Raw genomic sequence first — 26,751 nt, 5'->3', positions numbered from 1 at the left:
GGACTCCTGGTACACATGTTCCTCATGGCAGGACTCCTGGTACACATGTTCCTCATGGCAGGACTCCTGGTACACATGTTCCTCATGGCAGGACTCCCGGTACACATGTTTCTCACGGCAGGACTCCTGGTACACATGCTCCCCGTGGCAGGATTCCTGGTACACATGTTCCTCATGGCAGGACTCCTGGTACACATGTTCCTCATGGCAGGACTCCTTGTACACATGTTCCTCATGGCAGGACTCCTGGTACACATGTTCCTCATGGCAGGACTCCTGGTACACATGTTCCTCATGGCAGGACTCCTGGGACACATGTTCCTCATGGCAGGACTCCTGGGACACATGTTTCTTAGCACACACTTCCCTCCTGACCTAACATAGTCATGTTTGTACCTCATAACCTCATCACTTATTCTCCCAACTGTATTTACCTATCCTTACCATGTACCTTCTTCTAGACTTGAAAACTAGCGACCTCTGCTTGGTCTCTAAGCAAAGGTCTCAGGTAACTGCTGCCAGTCTGCCATGGAAGACTACTACCAGAATAGATTTTTGCTACAAAAGTGGCTAGTTTATTGTGGACTCCATATCCATCCTGTAGAGGGTGGAGCAAGAGCATATGGATACACAAAAGGCTTAGGAACTAGGCCCCAAAAGGGTTAACAGGAGTAAATCTGGATTTATATCTACAGTTCACTTATCTGTCACAAACCAGGAAATTTGCTTAATATATCTGTCATAACACAGGAAGTCATTACTACATTGACAGAGAGACGTAAACATTTGTTCCCATGAAGGGATTATCATATAAATTGTGCACATTATGGTAGTGCAGTCCAAATGATCGTGCATGTAGTGATGGTTATGGTGTTACTGGTGATGGTGGGGGTGGTGGCGTTACAGGTGTTGGAGTTGGTGGTGATGGTGAGGGGGGGGGGAGTAGTTTTGGTGGTGGTTTCTTTACGTGTTGGAGGCAGTAGTGGTTGTGGTTGTAGTTTTAGTGGTAGTTGTTGTAATGGTGATACTGGTCACACATGGGGGCTCCTGGGGAATGGTATTCCTATCAACTTTCTCCAGCATCAACCAGCATCAATATGGCAGCCTCCTTCCCCTCGTTTTTTTCCTGTCTTTCTTCCTTCATGTTTCCCATTTCCTTATGTGTTCCTCATGTCTCTGTTTCTCACTTCCTTCATGTCTTCCGTTTCCTTATGTGTTCCTCATGTCTCTGTTTCTCACTTCCTTCATGTCTTCCGTTTCCTTATGTGTTCCTCATGTCTCTGTTTCTCACTTCCTTCATGTCTTCCGTTTCCTTATGTGTTCCTCATGTCTCTGTTTCTCACTTCCTTCATGTCTCCCGTTTCCTTATGTGTTCGTCATGTCTCTGTTTCTCACTTCCTTCATGTCTCCCGTTCCCTCATGTGTTCCTCATGTCTCTGTTTCTCACTTCCTTCATGTCTCCCGTTTCCTTATGTGTTCCTCATGTCTCTGTTTCTCACTTCCTTCATGTCTCCCGTTTCCTTATGTGTTCCTCATGTCTCTGTTTCTCACTTCCTTCATGTCTCCCGTTTCCTTATGTGTTCGTCATGTCTCTGTTTCTCACTTCCTTCATGTCTCCCGTTTCCTTATGTGTTCCTCATGTCTCTGTTTCTCACTTCCTTCATGTCTCCCGTTTCCTTATGTGTTCGTCATGTCTCTGTTTCTCACTTCCTTCATGTCTCCCGTTTCCTTATGTGTTCCTCATGTCTCTGTTTCTCACTTCCTTCATGTCTCCCGTTTCCTTATGTGTTCGTCATGTCTCTGTTTCTCACTTCCTTCATGTCTCCCGTTCCCTCATGTGTTCCTCATGTCTCTGTTTCTCACTTCCTTCATGTCTCCCGTTTCCTTATGTGTTCCTCATGTCTCTGTTTCTCACTTCCTTCATGTCTCCCGTTTCCTTATGTGTTCGTCATGTCTCTGTTTCTCACTTCCTTCATGTCTCCCGTTTCCTTATGTGTTCCTCATGTCTCTGTTTCTCACTTCCTTCATGTCTCCCGTTCCCTCATGTGTTCCTCCCGTCCCTCTCATTTTCATCCTATATCTCGTTACTTTCAGAATTTTCTCATACAAAGATACATGAAATAACTATCAACAAGCCTTTCACGCCTCTACGGGCGACGTTTCGCTCTCCATTACATAAATACCACGAGACTACTTGTTGCGCAAGGCTGAGGGACTAACCTAGCTATGTAACTTCTGTTTTTTTACAGAGGAATTTTTTTCTAGCCAATATTTTTAAATTTTTATGTAGTTTTACTTTCGATTTATTCTTAAAAATTTGGCTGTATATTGCAACGTTGATCTTGCAAAGTGCACAGGTTCGAATCCTGCTCTGGTCATATCAGGAGTTTACCTGGGGGTTGTTTTCGGGGGGCAGTGCCCCCGGCGTCCTGTCCGTGACCAGGTCTCACGGTGGATCGGGGACTGATCTTAGTGTTTTTACGTTTGTTTCGTGATTTGTGAAGTTTTCTAAAATCTTTCGTGTGCCGATGTTCGTGGCAGGGAATGAGCAAATTAGTAATAATGTTAGGTAAGTGCACACAGATGCAACTAATGTAACATTTTGTTGCGGCAACGTTTCGCTCTCCAGGAGCTTCATCAAGCCATAACGGCTGCGAAATGTTGCCAAAATATCACATTAACTGCATCTGTGTCCATTTACCTAACAATGAACAAATTAAATACAGAAATATATTCGTAATTTAAACGTAGTTAACTCTGATGTGTTATTATTAATTGCAGAAATCCCAGTTCATGATTTGTTAGGTTTTTCTCCCTGAAAAATATTGCGATTATAACTTTTACTTGTCACTGCCATTATCTAATTCCTTAAACTCGGGATTGTTGTCCTTCGAATAAATTGATGCGTATTTCTTGGCACTATTATCCTTCGAATAAATTGATGCTTATTTCTGCAAATTCCTCTTAGTGTATTTATGCGACTTTAAGTCTGGTCTTAAGCTGTCAACATCTGTATTGTGGTCACTTACATGACAAAATAAATCACTGTTGTGTACGAATGGTATACAATACCTACAAAATGAGATTAAGACACATGTGCAACATCTGGGTATCTTTATTGTAGACGTTTCGCCATCCAGCGGCTTTATCAATAAAAATTCTAGGACATAACTTAAGTTTTGTTGCCTTTTGTGTTCGTGCGCAATTTCATTCAGTCTTGCGAGCGAAGGTAATAAAAAATAATAAAGGAAGAAACACTAGTGTAGAGAGAGATTTATTGAGGAAACGCCTCGAGAGAAAGGAATTCAACTTAGGTTTGCTGCAAAGGGAAACCACGGTACGGGTGGGGTTAGAACTCATGGCAGGCGAGTCGTAAAACTCCAGGCCTGTGCGTTAACTATTTGCCATGGTTTGTTTGCAATTGTGTTATTACGATTTCGTGAACCATTAGGTGTGCTAACAATTGAGTTTAGTGTGAGTCATTTTCTTGAAGACTTTGAAATGCTCCTCTGGCCACACTTGTATCATCCACACATCTCAAGTATTTCATAAATTATCCACGTACTCTTCTAAGACTAACCTTAAATAACAAAAAGGCACAATACTTCAGAACACTCGTGACCTAACCTGATTCCTCCTTTTTCTTCTCTCTCTCCCCCTTTTCCTCTTTCCTTTTTCTCCTTTGGGTTGTCTGTCTTTCTTCTGCCCTGTGTACTTGTTCCTTTTATTTATTTATTTGTTTTTCTCCCCCTCGGTGTTCTTGCTCTTACCCTCTGTGGGCACCAGCTCCCTTGTAGTGCTCCTCTGTCTTAGTATTTGACTGGCCCCTCCTTCTCTTACCACCTCCCCACTACTACTTCCTTCCACCACTACTACTATTACAACTACCACTACTACTACTACAACAACAACTACTACTACTACTACTACTACTACTACTACTACTACTACTACTACCTCCTGCCTATATATACCCATCCTGCTCTCCTTTTCGTTAGTGTGACTTTGTAAATAGTCCAAGTCGGACCGAAACGTCGTCGTAAGCTCCTCTCTTCTATGTGCGGGTTATTTGTGTACTCTCTAACCTTTTTGTAGCCAAAGTTTATTCATCAGGTTCTAGGAACTTCCTCCAGTACACTTAATTGTTTGCACAATATTTTAATTTAGTTCTATTATTTTTAAAATTGGATACTCGACATACAAAGTTTGTGAAATAGTTTGTCTTCTGAGATTAAATTGTGCCGTCAAAGCTGCTAGTTAATTGTGCACCCCGACCCATCCTGTGGACGGTAGTGGCTAGTTTATTGTGCACCCCAGACCCATCCTGTGGACGGTAGTGGCTAGTTTATTGTGCACCCCAGACCCATCCTGTGGACGGTATTGGCTAGTTATTGTGCACCCCGAACCATCCTGTGGACGGTAGTGGCTAGTTTATTGTGCACCCCAGACCCATCCTGTGGACGGTATTGGCTAGTTATTGTGCACCCCGACCCATCCTGTGGACGGTAGTGGCTAGTTTATTGTGCACCCCAGACCCATCCTGTGGACGGTAGTGGCTAGTTTATTGTGCACCCCAGACCCATCCTGTGGACGGTAGTGGCTAGTTTATTGTGCACCCCGACCCATCCTGTGGACGGTATTGGCTAGTTATTGTGCACCCCGAACCATCCTGTGGACGGTAGTGGCTAGTTTATTGTGCACCCCGACCCATCCTGTGGACGGTAGTGGCTAGTTTCTATAATAAACTAGCCACTACCATCCACATGATGAATATGAGGCGCACTATAATAAATAGCTACTACCGTATCCATCCTGTGGATAGTAGTAGCTGGTTTAAAAGACATAAAAACTAGGGCCCCCAAATGATTTACAGGAGTACATCTGTAAATATGTTTTATTAATACATCGGCCGTTTCCAACCAAGATAGGGTGGCCCGAAAAAGAAACACTTTTACTATTATTCACTCCATCACTGTCTTGCCAGAGGCATACTTACACTACAGTTATAAAACTGCAACATTAGCATCCCTCCTCCATAGTGCAGACACTGTACTTCCCATCTCCAGGAATCAAGTCCGGCCTGCCGATTTCCCTGAATACCTTCATAAATGTTACCTTGCTTACACTCCAACAGCACGTCAAGTCGGTTGCTCCTATCTAACACGTTCACGCACGCCTGCTGGAAGTCCAAGCCCTTCGCACACAAAACCTCCTTTACCCCCTCCCTCCAACCTTTCCTAGGCCGACCCCTACCCTGCCTTCCCTCCACTACAGATTTATACACTCTCGAAGTCATTCTATTTCGTTCCTTCCTCTCTGTATGCCCAAACCATCCCAGTAACTCCTCCTCAGCCCTCTGGATAATAGTTTTGATAATCCCACACCTCCTCCTAATCTCCTAACTACAAATTCTCTGCATCCTATTCACACACATTGCCCTCAGACACGACATCTCCATTGCCTCCAGCCTTCTCCTTGTTGCAACATTCACCACCCATGCTTTACACCCATGCAAGAGGGTTGGTATAACTATGCTCAAATACATTCCCCTTTTTGCTTTCATGGATAAAGTTCTTTGCCTCCACAGACTCCTCAGTGCACCACTCACCTTTTTCCTCTCATCAGTTCTATGATTCGCCTCATCCTTCATAGACCCATCTGCTGACACGTCCACTCCTAAATATCTGAATACATTCACCTCCTCCATACTCTCATAAGTTGTTTTGCATACACAGCTTGTTCGCGATTTTTTGGCTTAAATCGAAACGCTCCACTTGCCGAATAAGGCAAGCGAAACTTTACGAATGCAATAATTTTGAAAAAATCATTCTGAACCAAACGAAAAAATATATTCCACTGTGTTTGTTTATTATTTAATTATTGTAAACTTATCTAAAATATATTTAGTTGGATTATGCTAAATTAAATTGCGCCTTTTATGATAGGTAAGTTTTCTAATGTACTTATGGTACAAAATTATTAATTTTTACATTAACATAAATGAAAAATCTATCTTTAAATGTATAAGAGAAAATTTTAGAAAGAACTTAATTTTAAGCGAGTTCTTGCTAATTGACCAGTTTTACCTATTCGGCACAACATTATATATATATATATATATATATATATATATATATATAGATATATATATATATATATATATATATATATATATATATTTAATTTATTTATTGCACCCACGAACAAGTGGTATTGATCAATAACAACACTGTGACTAGTCAAGGAGTTGAACCCATTGTGCTTTGGCCTCATCATGGTGGGCGAAACTCATGACGCTTTAATCCAGAACTAGATGTTGTACTCGCTACCCAAGGACATACGATGGTGTGAATGACTCGAGGCTAATTTCATTTTACTCCCTGTTTGGTGTACTAGTACAACGAGCAGTATTTTATATTATTGTACCCACAAACAAGTGGTATATATATAAAATTTCTGTTTCAAGCAAATTTACGACACTTGCTGAATGTGCCCGCTGAATTATTTTCTCAAAATTAGTAGACCTTTTGTCCACGTAGTCAGAAATATTCTCAATATTACTTCATTCACAAAACTGATCGATTGGTTTTGAATAAAAGCGTAGTCCTTGACTTTTTTTTTCGTTAGACTTCCCGAAGATGATCAATAAATTCCCCGAATTTTATCGCGACGTTTCCAGAATTGGTCGGCCACTACTCAAAATTGGTTTGAGCAGTCTTCACAGATTAGCTGATAAATCCCTTCTAAATTGGTTGATCATTCCAAATCAATAACATGATTTTAGGTAACGTTTCTTAATGAATTGTGATCCCTGGTTAACGAAACCAAGCAAGTGCTTGGAAAGTGTCCTTGATACTGAACCCGAGCAAGTGCTTGGAACCGTGTCCTCCTTGTTAACGAATCCGGGTAAATGCTTGGAATGATGTCCTGGTTAACAAATCCAGGCAGGCGCTTGGAACGGTGTCCTGGTAAACGAATTCGGGAAAGCGCTCGGAACGGTGTCCTGGTTAACGAATCCGGGCAAGCGCTTGGAACGGTGTCCTGGTTAACGAATCCGGGCAAGCACTTGGAACGGTGTCCTGGTTAACGAATCCGGGCAAGCACTTGGAACGGTGTCCTGGTTAACGAATCCGGGCAAGCGCTTGGAACGGTGTCCTGGTTAACGAATCCGGGCAAGCACTTGGAACGGTGTCCTGGTTAACGAATCCGGGCAAGCACTTGGAACGGTGTCCTGGTTAACGAATCCGGGCAAGCACTTGGAACGGTGTCCTCCTTGCTAGTGAACCCGAACGAGTGCTTGGAGTATTTGTCCCTAGCTACACCGGCCACACCTGCTTCCAGCCTCCAGGTTCGTAACCTCCCGTCGCGGGTGGAGTCCATGGGTGTGTTGCTCGTTGATGGGCGGGCCGCCCGTGCGGGGGTGGGCGGGGAAGGGTAGGACCAGTGGCCGTGTGGGCGACATTCCAAGCCGGGTCCAGGAATGGTGGAATGCTGGTGTCTGGGGTATGGGAAGAGTTGGTCAACCAAGCTCTCAGGCCCACTCTACCCTTCTTCTCCTTCTTCCTCTTCTTCCTTCTCTTCTTCTTTCTCTTCTTCCTCCTCTTCGTCATCTTCCTCATTTTCGTCCTCTTCCTCTTCTTTTTCCTCCTCTTCGTCCTGTTCCTCTTCTTCCTCTTCCTCATTCTCCTCTTCCTGCACCTCTTCCTCCTCTTCCTGCGCCTCTTCCTCCTTCTCTTCTTCCTCCTCTTCCTGCTCTTCCTCCTTCTCCTCTTCCTCCTCTTCTTCCTCTTCTCCCTTCTCTTCTTCCTCCTGTTCTTCCTCCTACTCGTCGTCCTCTTCTTCCTCCTCTTCCTCCTCTTCCTCCTCCTCTTCCTCCTCTTCCTCCTCCTCTTCCTCCTCCTCTTCCTCTTTCTCCTCCTCTTCCTCCTCCTCTTCCTCCTCCTCTTCCTCCTCTTCCTCCTCCTCTTCCTCCTCCTCTTCCTCTTTCTCCTCCTCTTCCTCCTCCTCTTCCTCCTCCTCTTCCTCCTCTTCCCTGCTGTTATCTGCTACCGTTGCAAGACTTAGGTCTTGTTACCAATGTCTGGATCGTGACTATCTTCCAGCCACCTGCTGTTACACCTGCTGTGACTACCTGCTGCTGTTATCGCTGGCTGCTACTGCTTGACTATTGTTGCTACTGTTGATGTTGCTCTTGCTGCTACCCTTGTTACTGCTACTGCTGCTACCCTTGTTACTGCTACTGCTGCTACCCTTGTTACTGCTACTACCCTTGTTACTGCTACTGCTGCTACCCTTGTTACTGCTACTACCCTTGTTACTGCTACTGCTGCTACCCTTGTTACTGCTACTGCTGCTACCCTTGTTACTGCTACTGCTGCTACCCTTGTTACTGCTACTGCTGCTACCCTTGTTACTGCTACTGCTGCTACCCTTGTTACTGCTACTGCTGCTACCCTTGTTACTGCTACTGCTGCTACCCTTGTTACTGCTACTGCTGCTACACTTGTTACTGCTACTGCTGCTACACTTGTTACTGCTACTGCTGCTACACTTGTTACTGCTACTGCTGCTACACTAGTTACTGCTACTGCTGCTACACTTGTTACTGCTACTGCTGCTACCCTTGTTACTGCTACTGCTGCTACACTTGTTACTGCTACTGCTGCTACACTTGTTACTGCTACTGCTGCTACCCTTGTTAGTGCTACTGCTGCTACACTTGCTACTGCTACTGCTGCTACACTTGTTACTGCTACTTCTGCTACCCTTGTTACTGCTACTGCTGCTACCCTTGTTACTGCTACTGCTGCTACCCTTGTTACTGCTACTGCTGCTACACTTACTGCTACTGCTGCTACCCTTGTTACTGCTACTGCTGCTACACTTACTGCTACTGCTGCTACCCTTGTTACTGCTACTGCTGCTACACTTACTGCTACTGCTGCTACCCTTGTTAGTGCTACTGCTGCTACACTTGTTACTGCTACTGCTGCTACCCTTGTTACTGTTACTGCTGCTACCCTTGTTACTGCTACTGCTGCTACCCTTGTTACTGCTACTGCTGCTACACTTGTTACTGCTACTGCTGCTACACTTGTTACTGCTACTGCTGCTACCCTTGTTACTGCTACTGCTGCTACCCTTGTTACTGCTACTGCTGCTACACTTGTTACTGCTACTGCTGCTACCCTTGTTACTGCTACTGCTGCTACACTTGTTACTGCTACTGCTGCTACCCTTGTTACTAGTACTGCTGCTACACTTGTTACTGCTACTGCTGCTACCCTTGTTACTAGTACTGCTGCTACACTTGTTACTGCTACTGCTGCTACACTTGTTACTGCTACTGCTGCTACCCTTGTTACTGCTACTGCTGCTACCCTTGTTACTGCTACTGCTGCTACACTTGTTACTGCTACTGCTGCTACCCTTGTTACTGCTACTGCTGCTACACTTGTTACTGCTACTGCTGCTACCCTTGTTACTGCTACTGCTGCTACACTTGTTACTGCTACTGCTGCTACCCTTGTTACTGCTACTGCTGCTACACTTGTTACTGCTACTGCTGCTACCCTTGTTACTGCTACTGCTGCTACCCTTGTTACTGCTACTGCTGCTACACTTGTTACTGCTACTGCTGCTACCCTTGTTACTGCTACTGCTGCTACACTTGTTACTGCTACTGCTGCTACACTTGTTACTGCTACTGCTGCTACACTTGTTACTGCTACTGCTGCTACCCTTGTTACTGCTACTGCTGCTACACTTGTTACTGCTACTGCTGCTACACTTGTTACTGCTACTGCTGCTACCCTTGTTACTGCTACTGCTGCTACCCTTGTTACTGCTACTGCTGCTACCCTTGTTACTGCTACTGCTGCTACACTTGTTACTGCTACTGCTGCTACACTTGTTACTGCTACTGCTGCTACACTTGTTACTGCTACTGCTGCTACACTTGTTACTGCTACTGCTGCTACCCTTGTTACTGCTACTGCTGCTACACTTGTTACTGCTACTGCTGCTACACTTGTTACTGCTACTGCTGCTACACTTGTTACTGCTACTGCTGCTACACTTGTTACTGCTACTGCTGCTACACTTGTTACTGCTACTGCTGCTACACTTGTTACTGCTACTGCTGCTACACTTGTTACTGCTACTGCTGCTACACTTGTTACTGCTACTGCTGCTACACTTGTTACTGCTACTGCTGCTACCCTTGTTACTGCTACTGCTGCTACACTTGTTACTGCTACTGCTGCTACCCTTGTTACTGCTACTGCTGCTACACTTGTTACTGCTACTGCTGCTACACTTGTTACTGCTACTGCTGCTACACTTGTTACTGCTACTGCTGCTACCCTTGTTACTGCTACTGCTGCTACACTTGTTACTGCTACTGCTGCTACCCTTGTTACTGCTACTGCTGCTACCCTTGTTACTGCTACTGCTGCTACACTTGTTACTGCTACTGCTGCTACCCTTGTTACTGCTACTGCTGCTACACTTGTTACTGCTACTGCTGCTACCCTTGTTACTGCTACTGCTGCTACCCTTGTTACTGCTACTGCTGCTACACTTGTTACTGCTACTGCTGCTACCCTTGTTACTGCTACTGCTGCTACACTTGTTACTGCTACTGCTGCTACACTGTTACTGCTACTGCTGCTACCCTTGTTACTGCTACTGCTGCTACCCTTGTTACTGCTACTGCTGCTACACTTGTTACTGCTACTGCTGCTACACTTGTTACTGCTACTGCTGCTACCCTTGTTACTGCTACTGCTGCTACCCTTGTTACTGCTACTGCTGCTACACTTGTTACTGCTACTGCTGCTACCCTTGTTACTGCTACTGCTGCTACACTTGTTACTGCTACTGCTGCTACCCTTGTTACTGCTACTGCTGCAACACTTGTTACTGCTACTGCTGCTACCCTTGTTACTGCTACTGCTGCTACACTTGTTACTGCTACTGCTGCTACACTTGTTACTGCTACTGCTGCTACACTTGTTACTGCTACTGCTGCTACACTTGTTACTGCTACTGCTGCTACACTTGTTACTGCTACTGCTGCTACCCTTGTTACTGCTACTGCTGCTACACTTGTTACTGCTACTGCTGCTACACTTGTTACTGCTACTGCTGCTACCCTTGTTACTGCTACTGCTGCTACACTTGTTACTGCTACTGCTGCTACACTTGTTACTGCTACTGCTGCTACACTTGTTACTGCTACTGCTGCTACCCTTGTTACTGCTACTGCTGCTACCCTTGTTACTGCTACTGCTGCTACACTTGTTACTGCTACTGCTGCTACCCTTGTTACTGCTACTGCTGCTACACTTGTTACTGCTACTGCTGCTACACTTGTTACTGCTACTGCTGCTACCCTTGTTACTGCTACTGCTGCTACACTTGTTACTGCTACTGCTGCTACCCTTGTTACTGCTACTGCTGCTACACTTGTTACTGCTACTGCTGCTACCCTTGTTACTGCTACTGCTGCTACACTTGTTACTGCTACTGCTGCTACCCTTGTTACTGCTACTTCTGCTACCCTTGTTACTGCTACTGCTGCTACCCTTGTTACTGCTACTGCTGCTACACTTGTTACTGCTACTGATGCTACACTTGTTACTGCTACTGTTGCTACCCTTGTTACTGCTACTGCTGCTACACTTGTTACTGCTACTGCTGCTACCCTTGTTACTGCTACTGCTGCTACCCTTGTTACTGCTACTGCTGCTACACTTGTTACTGCTACTGCTGCTACCCTTGTTACTGCTACTGCTGCTACCCTTGCTACTGCTACTGCTGCTACACTTGTTACTGCTACTGCTGCTACCCTTGTTACTGCTACTGCTGCTACACTTGTTACTGCTACTGCTGCTACACTTGTTACTGCTACTGCTGCTACCCTTGTTACTGCTACTGCTGCTACACTTGTTACTGCTACTGCTGCTACACTTGTTACTGCTACTGCTGCTACACTTGTTACTGCTACTGCTGCTACACTTGTTACTGCTAATGCTGCTACACTTGTTACTGCTACTGCTGCTACCCTTGTTACTGCTACTGCTGCTACACTTGTTACTGCTACTGCTGCTACCCTTGTTACTGCTACTGCTGCTACACTTGTTATTGCTACTGCTGCTACACTTGTTACTGCTACTGCTGCTACACTTCTTACTGCTACTGCTGCTACCCTTGTTACTGCTACTGCTGCTACACTTGTTACTGCTACTGCTGCTACCCTTGTTACTGGTACTGCTGCTACCCTTGTTACTGCTACTGCTGCTACCCTTGTTACTGCTACTGCTGCTACACTTGTTACTGCTACTGCTGCTACCCTTGTTACTGCTACTGCTGCTACACTTGTTACTGCTACTGCTGCTACCCTTGTTACTGCTACTGCTGCTACCCTTGTTACTGGTACTGCTGCTACACTTGTTACTGCTACTGCTGCTACCCTTGTTACTGCTACTGCTGCTACACTTGTTACTGCTACTGCTGCTACACTGTTACTGCTACTGCTGCTACCCTTGTTACTGCTACTTCTGCTACCCTTGTTACTGCTACTGCTGCTACCCTTGTTACTGCTACTGCTGCTACACTTGTTACTGCTACTGCTGCTACACTTGTTACTGCTACTGCTGCTACACTTGTTACTGCTACTGCTGCTACCCTTGTTACTGCTACTGCTGCTACCCTTGTTACTGCTACTGCTGCTACACTTGTTACTGCTACTGCTGCTACCCTTGTTACTGCTACTGCTGCTACACTTGTTACTGCTACTGCTGCTACCCTTGTTACTGCTACTGCTGCAACACTTGTTACTGCTACTGCTGCTACCCTTGTTACTGCTACTGCTGCTACACTTGTTACTGCTACTGCTGCTACACTTGTTACTGCTACTGCTGCTACACTTGTTACTGCTAATGCTGCTACACTTGTTACTGCTACTGCTGCTACACTTGTTACTGCTACTGCTGCTACCCTTGTTACTGCTACTGCTGCTACACTTGTTACTGCTACTGCTGCTACATTTGTTACTGCTACTGCTGCTACACTTGTTACTGCTACTGCTGCTACCCTTGTTACTGCTACTGCTGCTACACTTGTTACTGCTACTGCTGCTACACTTGTTACTGCTACTGCTGCTACACTTGTTACTGCTACTGCTGCTACCCTTGTTACTGCTACTGCTGCTACCCTTGTTACTGCTACTGCTGCTACACTTGTTACTGCTACTGCTGCTACCCTTGTTACTGCTACTGCTGCTACACTTGTTACTGCTACTGCTGCTACACTTGTTACTGCTACTGCTGCTACCCTTGTTACTGGTACTGCTGCTACACTTGTTACTGCTACTGCTGCTACCCTTGTTACTGCTACTGCTGCTACACTTGTTACTGCTACTGCTGCTACCCTTGTTACTGCTACTTCTGCTACACTTGTTACTGCTACTGCTGCTACCCTTGTTACTGCTACTTCTGCTACCCTTGTTACTGCTACTGCTGCTACCCTTGTTACTGCTACTGCTGCTACACTTGTTACTGCTACTGCTGCTACACTTGTTACTGCTACTGTTGCTACCCTTGTTACTGATACTGCTGCTACACTTGTTACTGCTACTGCTGCTACCCTTGTTACTGCTACTGCTGCTACCCTTGTTACTGCTACTGCTGCTACACTTGTTACTGCTACTGCTGCTACCCTTGTTACTGCTACTGCTGCTACCCTTGTTACTGCTACTGCTGCTACACTTGTTACTGCTACTGCTGCTACACTTGTTACTGCTACTGCTGCTACCCTTGTTACTGCTACTGCTGCTACCCTTGTTACTGCTACTGCTGCTACCCTTGTTACTGCTACTGCTGCTACCCTTGTTACTGCTACTGCTGCTACCCTTGTTACTGCTACTGCTGCTACACTTGTTACTGCTACTGCTGCTACACTTGTTACTTCTACTGCTGCTACCCTTGTTACTGCTACTACACTTGTTACTGCTACTGCTGCTACACTTGTTACTGCTACTGCTGCTACCCTTGTTACTGCTACTGCTGCTACACTTGTTACTGCTACTGCTGCTACCCTTGTTACTGCTACTGCTGCTACCCTTGTTACTGCTACTGCTGCTACCCTTGTTACTGCTACTGCTGCTACCCTTGTTACTGCTACTGCTGCTACACTTGTTACTGCTACTGCTGCTACACTTGTTACTGCTGCTACCCTTGTTACTGCTACTGCTGCTACACTTGTTACTGCTACTGCTGCTACACTTGTTACTGCTACTGCTGCTACACTTGTTACTGCTACTGCTGCTACCCTTGTTACTGGTACTGCTGCTACCCTTGTTACTGGTACTGCTGCTACACTTGTTACTGCTACTGCTGCTACCCTTGTTACTGCTACTGCTGCTACACTTGTTACTGCTACTGCTTCTTCCCTTGTTACTGCTACTGCTGCTTCACTTTTTACTGATACTGCTGCTACCCTTGTTACTGCTACTTCTGCTACCCTTGTTACTGCTACTGCTGCTACCCTTGTTACTGCTTATGCTGCTACACTTGTTACTGCTACTGCTGCTACCCTTGTTACTGCTACTGCTGCTACACTTGTTACTGCTACTGCTGCTACACTTGTTACTGCTACTGCTGCTACCCTTGTTACTGCTACTGCTGCTACCCTTTTTACTGGTACTGCTGCTACCCTTGTTACTGCTACTGCTGCTACACTTGTTACTGCTACTGCTGCTACACTTGTTACTGCTACTGCTGCTACACTTGTTACTGCTACTGCTGCTACCCTTGTTACTGCTACTGCTGCTACCCTTGTTACTGCTACTGCTGCTACCCTTGTTACTGCTACTGCTGCTACCCTTGTTACTGCTACTGCTGCTACCCTTGTTACTGCTACTGCTGCTACACTTGTTACTGCTACTGCTGCTACACTTGTTACTGCTACTGCTGCTACCCTTGTTACTGCTACTGCTGCTACACTTGTTACTGCTACTGCTGCTACACTTGTTACTGCTACTGCTGCTACACTTGTTACTGCTACTGCTGCTACCCTTGTTACTGCTACTGCTGCTACACTTGTTACTGCTACTGCTGCTACCCTTGTTACTGCTACTGCGGCTACCCTTGTTACTGCTACTGCTGCTACCCTTGTTACTGCTACTGCTGCTACACTTGTTACTGCTACTGCTGCTACACTTGTTACTGCTACTGCTGCTACCCTTGTTACTGCTACTGCTGCTACACTTGTTACTGCTACTGCTGCTACCCTTGTTACTGCTACTGCTGCTACACTTGTTACTGCTACTGCTGCTACACTTGTTACTGCTACTGCTGCTACCCTTGTTACTGCTACTGCTGCTACCCTTGTTACTGCTACTGCTGCTACACTTGTTACTGCTACTGCTGCTACACTTGTTACTGCTACTGCTGCTACCCTTGTTACTGCTACTGCTGCTACACTTGTTACTGCTACTGCTGCTACACTTGTTACTGGTACTGCTGCTACACTTGTTACTGCTACTGCTGCTACACTTGTTACTGCTACTGATGCTACACTTGTTACTGCTACTGCTGCTACCCTTGTTACTGCTACTGCTGCTACACTTGTTACTGCTACTGCTGCTACCCTTGTTACTGCTACTTCTGCTACCCTTGTTACTGCTACTGCTGCTACCCTTGTTACTGCTACTGCTGCTACACTTGTTACTGCTACTGCTGCTACCCTTGTTACTGCTACTGCTGCTACCCTTGTTACTGCTACTGCTGCTACCCTTGTTACTGCTACTGCTGCTACCCTTGTTACTGCTACTGCTGCTACACTTGTTACTGCTACTGCTGCTACCCTTGTTACTGCTACTGCTGCTACCCTTGTTACTGCTACTGCTGCTACACTTGTTACTGCTACTGCTGCTACACTTGTTACTGCTACTGCTGCTACCCTTGTTACTGCTACTGCTGCTACCCTTGTTACTGCTACTGCTGCTACCCTTGTTACTGCTACTGCTGCTACCCTTGTTACTGCTACTGCTGCTACACTTGTTACTGCTACTGCTGCTACACTTGTTACTTCTACTGCTGCTACCCTTGTTACTGCTACTACACTTGTTACTGGTACTGCTGCTACACTTGTTACTGCTACTGCTGCTACCCTTGTTACTGCTACTGCTGCTACACTTGTTACTGCTACTGCTGCTACCCTTGTTACTGCTACTGCTGCTACCCTTGTTACTGCTACTGCTGCTACCCTTGTTACTGCTACTGCTGCTACCCTTGTTACTGCTACTGCTGCTACACTTGTTACTGCTACTGCTGCTACACTTGTTACTGCTGCTACCCTTGTTACTGCTACTGCTGCTACACTTGTTACTGCTACTGCTGCTACACTTGTTACTGCTACTGCTGCTACACTTGTTACTGCTACTGCTGCTACCCTTGTTACTGCTACTGCTGCTACCCTTGTTACTGGTACTGCTGCTACACTTGTTACTGCTACTGCTGCTACCCTTGTTACTGCTACTGCTGCTACACTTGTTACTGCTACTGCTGCTACCCTTGTTACTGCTTATGCTGCTACACTTGTTACTGCTACTGCTGCTACACTTGTTACTGCTACTGCTGCTACACTTGTTACTGCTACTGCTGCTACACTTGTTACTGCTACTGCTGCTACCCTTGTTACTGCTACTGCTGCTACCCTTTTTACTGGTACTGCTGCTACCCTTGTTACTGCTACTGCTGCTACACTTGTTACTGCTACTGCTGCTACACTTGTTACTGCTACTGCTGCTACCCTTGTTACTGCTACTGCTGCTACCCTTGTTACTGCTACTGCTGCTACCCTTGTTACTGCTACTGCTGCTACCCTTGTTACTGCTACTGCTGCTACACTTGTTACTGCTACTGCTGCTACACTTGTTACTGCTACTGCTGCTACCCTTGTTACTGCTACTGCTGCTACACTTGTTACTGCTACTGCTGCTACACTTGTTACTGCTACTGTTGCTACACTTGTTACTGCTACTGCTGCTACCCTTGTTACTGCTACTGCTGCTACACTTGTTACTGCTACTGCTGCTACCCTTGTTACTGCTACTGCGGCTACCCTTGTTACTGCTACTGCTGCTACCCTTGTTACTGCTACTGCTGCTACACTTGTTACTGCTACTGCTGCTACACTTGTTACTGCTACTGCTGCTACCCTTGTTACTGCTACTGCTGCTACACTTGTTACTGCTACTGCTGCTACCCTTGTTACTGCTACTGCTGCTACACTTGTTACTGCTACTGCTGCTACACTTGTTACTGCTACTGCTGCTACCCTTGTTACTGCTACTGCTGCTACCCTTGTTACTGCTACTGCTGCTACACTTGTTACTGCTACTGCTGCTACCCTTGTTACTGCTACTGCTGCTACACTTGTTACTGCTACTGCTGCTACACTTGTTACTGGTACTGCTGCTACACTTGTTACTGCTACTGCTGCTACACTTGTTACTGCTACTGATGCTACACTTGTTACTGCTACTGCTGCTACCCTTGTTACTGCTACTGCTGCTACACTTGTTACTGCTACTGCTGCTACCCTTGTTACTGCTACTTCTGCTACCCTTGTTACTGCTACTGCTGCTACCCTTGTTACTGCTACTGCTGCTACACTTGTTACTGCTACTGCTGCTACCCTTGTTACTGCTACTGCTGCTACCCTTGTTACTGCTACTGCTGCTACTCTTGTTACTGCTACTGCTGCTACCCTTGTTACTGCTACTGCTGCTACACTTGTTACTGCTACTGCTGCTACCCTTGTTACTGCTACTGCTGCTACCCTTGTTACTGCTACTGCTGCTACACTTGTTAATGCTACTGCTGCTACACTTGTTACTGCTACTGCTGCTACCCTTGTTACTGCTACTGCTGCTACCCTTGTTACTGGTACTGCTACTACCCTTGTTACTGCTACTGCTGCTACACTTGTTACTGCTACTGCTGCTACACTTGTTACTGCTACTGCTGCTACACTTGTTACTGCTACTGCTGCTACCCTTGTTACTGCTACTGCTGCTACACTTGTTACTGCTACTGCTGCTACACTTGTTACTGCTACTGCTGCTACCCTTGTTACTGCTACTGCTGCTACACTTATTACTGCTAATGCTGCTACACTTGTTACTGCTACTGCTGCTACCCTTGTTACTGCTACTGCTGCTACCCTTGTTACTGCTACTGCTGCTACACTTGTTACTGCTACTGCTGCTACACTTGTTACTGCTACTGCTGCTACACTTGTTACTGCTACTGCTGCTACACTTGTTACTGCTACTGCTGCTACCCTTGTTACTGCTACTGCTGCTACACTTGTTACTGCTACTGCTGCTACACTTGTTACTTCTACTGCTGCTACCCTTGTTACTGCTACTACACTTGTTACTGCTACTGCTGCTACACTTGTTACTGCTACTGCTGCTACCCTTGTTACTGCTACTGCTGCTACACTTGTTACTGCTACTGCTGCTACACTTGTTACTTCTACTGCTGCTACCCTTGTTACTGCTACTTCTGCTACCCTTGTTACTGCTACTGCTGCTACCCTTGTTACTGCTTATGCTGCTACACTTGTTACTGCTACTGCTGCTACCCTTGTTACTGCTACTGCTGCTACACTTGTTACTGCTACTGCTGCTACACTTGTTACTGCTACTGCTGCTACCCTTGTTACTGCTACTGCTGCTACCCTTTTTACTGGTACTGCTGCTACCCTTGTTACTGCTACTGCTGCTACACTTGTTACTGCTACTGCTGCTACACTTGTTACTGCTACTGCTGCTACACTTGTTACTGCTACTGCTGCTACCCTTGTTACTGCTACTGCTGCTACCCTTGTTACTGCTACTGCTGCTACCCTTGTTACTGCTACTGCTGCTACCCTTGTTACTGCTACTGCTGCTACCCTTGTTACTGCTACTGCTGCTACACTTGTTACTGCTACTGCTGCTACACTTGTTACTGCTACTGCTGCTACCCTTGTTACTGCTACTGCTGCTACACTTGTTACTGCTACTGCTGCTACACTTGTTACTGCTACTGCTGCTACACTTGTTACTGCTACTGCTGCTACCCTTGTTACTGCTACTGCTGCTACACTTGTTACTGCTACTGCTGCTACCCTTGTTACTGCTACTGCGGCTACCCTTGTTACTGCTACTGCTGCTACCCTTGTTACTGCTACTGCTGCTACACTTGTTACTGCTACTGCTGCTACACTTGTTACTGCTACTGCTGCTACCCTTGTTACTGCTACTGCTGCTACACTTGTTACTGCTACTGCTGCTACCCTTGTTACTGCTACTGCTGCTACACTTGTTACTGCTACTGCTGCTACACTTGTTACTGCTACTGCTGCTACCCTTGTTACTGCTACTGCTGCTACCCTTGTTACTGCTACTGCTGCTACACTTGTTACTGCTACTGCTGCTACACTTGTTACTGCTACTGCTGCTACCCTTGTTACTGCTACTGCTGCTACACTTGTTACTGCTACTGCTGCTACACTTGTTACTGGTACTGCTGCTACACTTGTTACTGCTACTGCTGCTACACTTGTTACTGCTACTGATGCTACACTTGTTACTGCTACTGCTGCTACCCTTGTTACTGCTACTGCTGCTACCCTTGTTACTGCTACTGCTGCTACACTTGTTACTGCTACTGCTGCTACCCTTGTTACTGCTACTGCTGCTACCCTTGTTAATGCTACTGCTGCTACACTTGTTAATGCTACTGCTGCTACACTTGTTACTGCTACTGCTGCTACCCTTGTTACTGCTACTGCTGCTACCCTTGTTACTGGTACTGCTGCTACCCTTGTTACTGGTACTGCTGCTACCCTTGTTACTGCTACTGCTGCTACACTTGTTACTGCTACTGCTGCTACACTTGTTACTGCTACTGCTGCTACCCTTGTTACTGCTACTGCTGCTACACTTGTTACTGCTACTGCTGCTACACTTGTTACTGCTACTGCTGCTACCCTTGTTACTGCTACTGCTGCTACACTTATTACTGCTAATGCTGCTACACTTGTTACTGCTACTGCTGCTACCCTTGTTACTGCTACTGCTGCTACCCTTGTTACTGCTACTGCTGCTACACTTGTTACTGCTACTGCTGCTACACTTGTTACTGCTACTGCTGCTACACTTGTTACTGCTACTGCTGCTACCCTTGTTACTGCTACTGCTGCTACACTTGTTACTGCTACTGCTGCTACACTTGTTACTGCTACTGCTGCTACACTTGTTACTGCTACTGCTGCTACACTTGTTACTGCTACTGCTGCTACACTTGTTACTGCTACTGCTGCTACACTTGTTACTGCTACTGCTGCTACACTTGTTACTGCTACTGCTGCTACACTTGTTACTGCTACTGCTGCTACCCTTGTTACTGCTACTGCTGCTACACTTGTTACTGCTACTGCTGCTACCCTTGTTACTGCTACTGCTGCTACCCTTGTTACTGCTACTGCTGCTACCCTTGTTACTGCTACTGCTGCTACCCTTGTTACTGCTACTGCTGCTACACTTGTTACTGCTACTGCTGCTACCCTTGTTACTGCTACTGCTGCTACACTTGTTACTGCTACTGCTGCTACACTTGTTACTGCTACTGCTGCTACACTTGTTACTGCTACTGCTGCTACACTTGTTACTGCTACTACCCTTGTTACTGCTACTGCTGCTACACTTGTTACTGCTACTGCTGCTACACTTGTTACTGCTAATGCTGCTACACTTGTTACTGCTACTGCTGCTACACTTGTTACTGCTACTGCTGCTACCCTTGTTACTGCTACTGCTGCTACACTTGTTACTGCTACTGCTGCTACCCTTGTTACTGCTACTGCTGCTACACTTGTTACTGCTACTGCTGCTACACTTGTTACTGCTACTGCTGCTACACTTGTTACTGCTACTGCTGCTACACTTGTTACTGCTACTGCTGCTACACTTCTTACTGCTACTGCTGCTACACTTGTTACTGCTACTGCTGCTACACTTGTTACTGCTACTGCTGCTGTTAATGTTGTTGCTGTCAGTGTTGCTGTTGTAACAGCTGTGATGTTCTTTTAACTGCCGGAGCGAAATGTCGCAGTGCCGATAATAGTGAAGAAAAGGCAACGTTTTCCTCTGTGTACAGAATGATCCGGTCATCACGAGATGAAACTCTCACCCGGTCGAAACGTCGTTCCACTGGAACACCTTTCTGCTAATGTTTTGCTCCTTCACTCTCTGTTACTTTTGATCTTGTTGTTGTTGTTGTTGTGTGTACTACTACCACTAGTTCTATTTCACCACACTACACTACCATTCCCACTACAGCCACTACCACTAATACTAATTAACCACTACCACTACAACCACTACCACCAATACCACCGCCACCACTACCACTACACCACCACCACCACCACCACACCACCACCACCACTACCACCGCCACCACACCACCACCACTACCATCACCACCACCATTACCACCACCACACCACCACACCAACGACCACCACCACCACCACCACTACCACCGCTACTACTACTACCACTTATTACTACAACCACTAATGCCATTACTACTACTACTACTACTTCATTACTAATACCACTACCATTACTACTACCACTAATACTACCACTACCATTACTACCTACAACCACTACTACTACAAACCACTACTACCATTACTACTCACAACCACTACCACTACAACCACTCACTACCATTACCACTACCACTACTACTTTGACATCACACTGCCACTCATTACCACTACCACTATTACTACCATCATTACTCTCACTAATACTCAATACCTACCACTATTTACCACCACTCATTTACCACCACAGCTACCAATACCACCACTAATACTCACCACCACCACCAATACCACCACCACCACCAATACCACCACCACCACACCACCACCGCCACCACACCACCGCCACCACACCACCACCACCACACCACCACCACCACCACCACCACCACTACCACAACCACTCACACCACAACCACTACCACCACCGCCACCAGATTACCACCACTACCATTACCACTCACCACCACCATTACTACCATTACTACAACCACGCCACTACCACTACCACCATTTCCTACTCACTACCACCATTCTCACTACTACCACCACTACTACTCACCACTAATACCACTACAACCACTAATACCACTACCTCAATACCACTACAACCACACATCATCACTATCTCCTACCACTACCATTTCACCACCACCATTCTCCACCACTACCACACTACCACTACCACTATCACGTCACCACAACCATTACTCATCACCATTCCCACCACCACCATCTCCAATTACCATCATTTCACTGGCCAACCACCACTACTACTACTACTACTACTGTTACTACTAGTGCTGCTATTACTACTATTAATACTAGTACTGCTGTTACTACTACTACTACTACTATTACTATTACTACTATTACTGCTGCTACTACTACTACTATACTACTACTAGTGACTTCAGTAAGGAAGTCAGATGTCGGGTGTGCCATCATTATTTTTGAAAATGGGTGGACCGATAAGCCAGTGAAAGGCCTGCCATCTTGCCTCTTGCCACCTACCATCTTGCCATTCTGACATCTTGTCACCTGCCATCTTGCCTCTTGCCACTTGCCACCTACCATCTTGCCATTCTGACATCTTGTCACCTGCCATCTTGCCATTTTGCCAGCTTGCGTTTTTCACGAGACCGAGTGCAACACTTTTAACAGGCTTCAGTTTGCACTCATCTCACAATCTATCCAGGCTTAACCCAGGCTATCCAGGCTTAACCCAGGCTATCCAGGCTTAACCCAGACTATCCAGGCTTAACCCAGGCTACCCAGGCTTAACCCAGGCTATCCAGGCTTAACCCAGGGTTACCCCAGGTTATCTTCGTAATGATCCAACGTTCCTTAATCAGTTTAACAAATCCATTTTTTCCCTTCCAGTTAGGGAAAAAAGATGCATATCTCCCTACCTCTTTGTCAGGGGAAAACAATGGTGGGGAATTTCTAATATAATGTCCAGAACAATGGTGCCTTTTTCTCCCTGGTGTGATAATGGCACCATTGATGGTACAGGTATGATAATTGGTGGGGGGGGAGGGGGCTGACACACGGGACTGGTGGGGTGATGATTATATTTGTTTTATCATTTATTATTAGTTATTATTATTATTATTTCATCCTTTTCTATTTTTATTAATGCTAATACTAAATAATAATAATAATTATAATAATAATAATAGGGGAATGTATGAGAGTATAGTTATACCAGCGCTCTTGCATTGGTGTGAAGCATGGGTGATGAATGTTGCAACAAGGAGAAGGCTGGAGGCAGTGGAGATGTCATGTCTGAGGGCAATGTGTGGTGTGAATATAATGCAGAGAATTTGTAGTTTGGAAATTAAGAGCAGGTGTGGGATTACCAAAACTATTATCCAGAGGGCTGAGGAGGGGTTGTTGAGGTGGTTCGGACATGTAGAGAGGAAGGAACAAAGTAGAATGACTTTGAGAGTGTATAAATTTGTAGAGGAGGGAAAGTGGGGTAGGAGTCGGCCTAGGAAGGGTTGGAAGGACGGGGTAAAGGAGGTTTTGTGTTCTAGGGGCTTGGATTTCCAGCAAGCATGCGTGAGCATGTTAGGAGCGAATGGAGACAAATGGTTTTAGGGACTAGACGTGCTGTTGTAGTGTGAGCAGGGTAATATGATGGGATTCAGGGAAACTGGCAGGCCGGACCTGAGTCCTGGAGATGGGAAATACAGTGTCTGCACTCTGAAGGAGGGGTATTAATGTTGCAGTTTTATAACTGTAATGTAAGTGCGCCTCTGGCAAGACAGTGATGGAGTGAATGATGAAAGTTTTTCTTTTTCGAGCCACCCTGCCTTGGTGGGAGACGGCCGGTGTGTTAATAAAAAATAATATTATTATTATTATTTACTATTAATATTTTCTTTTGAATTTTTTATCTCAGTATTAATATACTATCATCAGTGCGGACGAGAGAGAGAAAGAGAAAGAGAGAGAGAGAGAGGGTGAGGGAGGGAGGGAGGGAGGGAAGGTACTGGGGCGGTGGAGTGGAAGGGTAGGTAGGGCGGGTCCTGGGTTCCTTATCAGAAATGACTCTTCATGCATTGCTAACGCAAACATATGCAGAGCGAGACGTCATGCACTGTTGCCTCTGTGGCATGGTACTGTGGGGGTGGGGGTGGGGGTGCATGGTGAGGGGGGAGGGTCGTTGGGGTGCAGGGAGAGGGTCATGGAAAGCGGGGGGGGGGGGGATCCTTGGTGAGTGTTTCGGGCAGGGTTGCTTTGTTTATCCAGGTATGATAAGGTTCTTGGGTCAGAGAGAGAGAGGATCTAGTAGCGTCCAGCGAAGAGGCGTGAGCCAGTAGCTGTGCCTCGACCCCTGCAACCACACATATAGGTGAGTACAGGGCATGAGAGATTAGTGTATACAGGGAGTCGAGGTGTGGAAGGCTTCGGGTCAGTGATGTGTTGGTGAGGTCACTAGCCTGACACCAGGTTGACCAGCAGGCTTGAGGTACTGAGACTGCCACATGTCTGGACTACAGTCTTAGAAACAGCTTTGAACGTAGCCTGACAGCAGCGTCTCTTCTCCAGAAGAGGCTCATCAATTATCCTGGTTTCTCCTACACTTCCCCCACTTCATCAGTGTGCCATGTGAACCAGGGCGGACCATAAAGACTTGAGGGACTGATTACCCCATCTTTCACTGTTTTCTGTGTTTAGTTCTGCCAGGCTGAGAGACTGAGGACCTCATCCTCTACTGTCTTCGAACATCAGCTCTGCATTGAACTGAAAGAGCCACTCATTTCCGAAACGTCTTCAAATAAAGATGCCCAGGTGCTGCATGTGTGTCTAATTCTCCATGGTGAATTATACATGCTCATGTTGTCCCCACCTAAAGAAATATTGATGTTCCAAACTCCTTGTCTCTTCCATGTATATTTTATGACCACCACAGGGGATGACGTAGACCTCTGCATTAACGTCTGTGGGTGTGGTGCCGACGGCCTTGCTGACCAGGTCTATAACAGTGGTGGAAAAACAGGTGGCCACACACACCTGGCTAGGGCACTTGCCACGTTATCGGTTATGTCTCCCACACGGCAGAACAATGTACCTTTCACTGGGGACTAGTTGAAGTTATCGTGGTCATGAGTTTTTAATAAAATGTGACGAGAAGTGGGCACTTCGAGGATGGCTTGGTCACTTTAACTTGGTATGTCAGTATTTATTTGTGTTGGCTGTTTACATTCATTGATTTTACTGTGTTGTTGTTGTTTAATATTTTTTTATGACTATGAGAGTTGAGATCTTCTGCTACTGCTGCTGCTGCTGCTGCTGCTGCTGCTGCTGCTGCTGCTGCTGCTGCTGCTGCTGCTGCTAGGAAGGCTGGGCTGAAGATCTAAGTTTTTAATAATTAAGAATAATTCAGTTATAATTCTTTTCTTGGCCCTTGTGTCATAACGGGAAACAATGAAAGATTATTATCATCGGCTCTGCTCAACAGGACATCATTCTTTTTCCAGGGTAAACTTGATGGCTGGTTCTATATTGTTGATTTCACAAAGTACATGCTAAATGTTAAACATCCTAAGATAGAAAAAAGAGCATATCACCTTCGTATGGATTCTGCATCGCTGGGATGATAAATCTGAAACTTTTAGCCTCATGGGATGGCCATGGAGTCACCCATGGCCATCCCAAAACATTGCCTCTAGCTGGCATCCCCGAATTTGAAATTGGTGAAATTAACACATAATTCTACTAGGGCAAGAGATAACCCGCACTTAGGAGATAAATTAGATACAGGTGTCTGTATTGTGGTTATTTATGTATTCCAGTCACGGTATTGTGCCTTTTTTTTTCCCTATTGGTCAAAGTTCTAGAGGAAAATGGTTATAATTATAACCTTAATTTTTAAAGGGGTGGAGGGGTAAGCCAGTGTAAGGCCTCGGTCAGGTTACCAAAAGCTCCAGCTGTGGGTCACCATATGACTAAGACCCGCGTCAGGACACTCTTCATTCCTGACGAATCATACCTAACCTAATGAAGTCTGTCATCGTGCGGCGATGGCCTCTTGTGGTGGGAAATTACTGAACAACGAGGTGACGTCAGAAGTAATTAGTTTTTCTTCTTGAAGCTCATGTCTTGTGTATGTGTAGTGACGTCGCCTGGATGTTTAAGTTGGACTTGATTTACTGAGCCACGTAATTTATAAAGGCCGCTTAGTGAATGGCTCCTAGTGTCTGTCTCTTCCAAAACCTGAAGTGATAGGCCTAGGTGGGATACTAGGCGTATAGGTTTTGGTAAGCCAATACACTCTAGCGAGTTATGGATAACTAGGAAAAAATCTCTAGCGCTGATCTAGTTTGAGGATACATCAAGCTAACTGACGACCACTCTTCCTGGAACAATCTTACGTTGAAGAATGACACACTTGTGCAATATTTGGGAATCTTTATTGAGGAAACGTTTCGCCATACAGTGGCTTCTTCAGTCTAATGCGGAGAATAACAGAGGAAGATGAGGAGTAGTTTGAGGTAATCAGTCCCTCGGCCTGGAGTCGATGTGTTCAGTCCGTGAAGACTGATGGACTGAACACATCGC

Source organism: Cherax quadricarinatus, chromosome 55, assembly GCF_038502225.1.
Source record: "Cherax quadricarinatus isolate ZL_2023a chromosome 55, ASM3850222v1, whole genome shotgun sequence".
Lineage (NCBI taxonomy): Eukaryota > Metazoa > Arthropoda > Malacostraca > Decapoda > Parastacidae > Cherax > Cherax quadricarinatus.
The sequence above is the reverse complement of the archived record's forward strand: the minus strand, read 5'-3'. Positions refer to the sequence as shown.